At 49.7% G+C, this 2500-nt stretch overlaps 1 protein-coding gene across 1 annotated transcript in view; it reads right to left on the bottom strand.

The window, feature by feature from the left end:
- The window catches only part of fstl5 (follistatin-like 5), a gene marked incomplete at both ends in the record, with an annotated part of 142166 nt that overhangs the window by 78985 nt on the left and 60681 nt on the right, over nt 1–2500 (bottom strand).

Genomic DNA, 2500 nt, shown 5'->3' with positions numbered 1-2500 from the left:
CAGACGGGTGAAGGAAACCCCAGAACCTGACGGAGCGCCTGCATAAAAGCCTCGTTTCATTACGACGGATTCAGTTTGGAAATCGTCGATTTCATCAAAGCAATAATCCATTTCTTTTGATCCACATCTCGTTGTTTAGTTCCTAATCTAATCCACACTTCTGGTTGTTTCCGCTACTTTAGCCTCGGTTACATTCATTTATATACGTTTCTATGAAAATACATTTTAAACTCGGAACTTTTTTTATTGTGAAAAATGTCCGTCTGCGTTTAGTTTGTTAATCTGAATTTATAACCACGAGTGACTGTCCTGGGAATAATATACATTTATATTCTATTATGTTCTATTCTATTATGTTCTATTCCATTCTATCTGTCCTTCCTTCTGGTTACATGAAACACACTGAATCATCATAAATGAACCTTTTGTTGTTCATCTCGAACACAAACTGATCAGTTTTCCTTCATGAAGTGAGAAAAGAAGTGACATGAAACTGTGACTCACTCTCTCTCTCTCTGTCTGTCTCTCTCTCTCTCTCTCCCCCTCTCTCTGTCTCTCTCTCTCTGTCTCTCTCTCTCTCTCTGTGTCTCTCTCTCTCTCTCTCTCTCTCTCTCTGTCTCTCTCTCTCTGTCTCTCTCTCTGTGTGTCTCTCTCTCTCTCTGTCTCTCTCTCTCTCTCTGTCCTCTCTCTCTCTCTCCTGTCTCTCTCTCTGTCTCTCTCTCTCTCTCTCTGTGTCTCTCTCTCTCTCTCTCTCTGTCTCTCTCTGTCTCTCTCTCTCTCTGTCTCTCTCTCTCTCTCTGTGTCTCTCTCTCTCTCTCTCTCGTCTCTCTCTCTCTCTCTGTCTCTCTCTCTCTCTCTGTGTCTCTCTCTCTCTCTCTCTCTGTCTCTCTCTGTCTCTCTCTCTCTCTCTGTCTCTCTCTCTCTGTCTCTATTTCTGTAAAGATGCGCTGAGGCAGCACAAATACTACAATTTGCCACGTAATAGAAAGCGATGCAGCCTGATGATGTTGTTGTAATGATGCTGTGACGGAACCAGCCTCCTCGCCCGCCGGCGTGGCACCGTCGCCCGGGCGACCAGCCTCCTCGCCCGCCGGCGTGGCACCGTCGCCCCGGGCGACCAGCCTCCTCGCCCGCCGGCGTGGCACCGTCGCCCGGGCGACCAGCCTCCTCGCCCGCCGGCCGCTTGGCGACTTAAAGGTTCTTGACGGGCCGGAAAGTTGTGAGAGTCTGAAACGAGCCCTGGAGCGTCGTTTTCCCCCCCGACAGGAAGCAGAGAGGAAACGACTTCACCTGCGTCAGACTCGCCACAATAAAGGTCCTGGTGGTGATGAGGGGCGCCACCAAGGCAGGCACGTGTGTGTGTGTGTGTGTGTGTGTGTGTGTGTGTGTGTGTGTGTGTGTATGTGTGTGTGTGTGTGTGTGTGCGTGCGTGCGTGCGTGTGTGTGTGTGTGTGTATGTGTGTGTGTGTGTGTGTGTGTGTGTACGTGTGTGTATATGTGTGTGTGTATGTGTGTGTGTGTTAGTGTGTACGTGTGTGTGTATGTGTATGTTAGTGTGTGTGTGTGTGTGTATGTGTGTGTGTTAGTGTGTGTGTGTGTGTGTGTGTACGTGTGTGTGTGTGTATATGTGTGTGTGTATGTGTGTGTGTGTTAGTGTGTACGTGTGTGTGTGTATGTGTGTGTTAGTGTGTGTGTGTGTGTATGTGTGTGTGTTAGTGTGCATGTGTGTGTGTGCGTGTGTGTGTGCGTGTGTACGTGTGTGTGTGTTAGTGTGTACGTGTGTGTGTGTATGTGTGTGTACGTGTGTGTGTGCGTGCGTGTGTGTGTGTGTGTACGTGTGTGTGCGTGTGTGTGTGTATATGTGTGTTACGTGTGTGTGTGTTAGTGTGTGTGTGTGTGTATGTGTGTGTGTTAGTGTGCATGTGTGTGTGTATGTGTGTGTGTGTGTGTGTATATGTGTGTGTTAGTGTGCATGTGTATGTGTGTGTGTGTGTGTGCGTGTGTGTGTGTGTATGTGTGTGTGTTAGTGTGCATGTGTGCGTGTGTATGTGTGTGTGTGTGTGTGTCCAGTATGAAACAATGTCGCTCGCCCTCTCTCTCTCTCTCTGTTGCGCAACAACCTCACCGTGTTCTAATCTCCATGGTAACGAGCGACGAAGCAAAAGGAAGCAGAGACTGGACGAGTTCTGCTCCTGAGGCGTGAAACACAGAAGCTAATGCAGGTCCAGCAGACACGGCGGGGACGAGAGCGTCTTCAATCACGGCACGACTCCGCCGCCCGCCGCCGCCGCGCCGCTGCCTTGCTCAACCGCCTCCACTCGCCGCGCCTCCGAAGCGCGAGCCGGAGTCTGTCAGTCCTCCAGGTTTAATCCAACGTTTAGAAGCTGGTAAACAACCAGGATAATCAGGCAGATTACAGCAAGATTACAGGATTACCAGCAGCTGCTGCGTCTCCGTGTTCGTACTTCGTTACTGCAGTTTACTGACTGTCGCTTTTTAC

This window comes from Blennius ocellaris (assembly GCF_963422515.1).
Source record: "Blennius ocellaris genome assembly, chromosome: 9".
NCBI lineage: Eukaryota > Metazoa > Chordata > Actinopteri > Blenniiformes > Blenniidae > Blennius > Blennius ocellaris.
The sequence above is the reverse complement of the archived record's forward strand: the minus strand, read 5'-3'. Positions and strand labels throughout refer to the sequence as shown.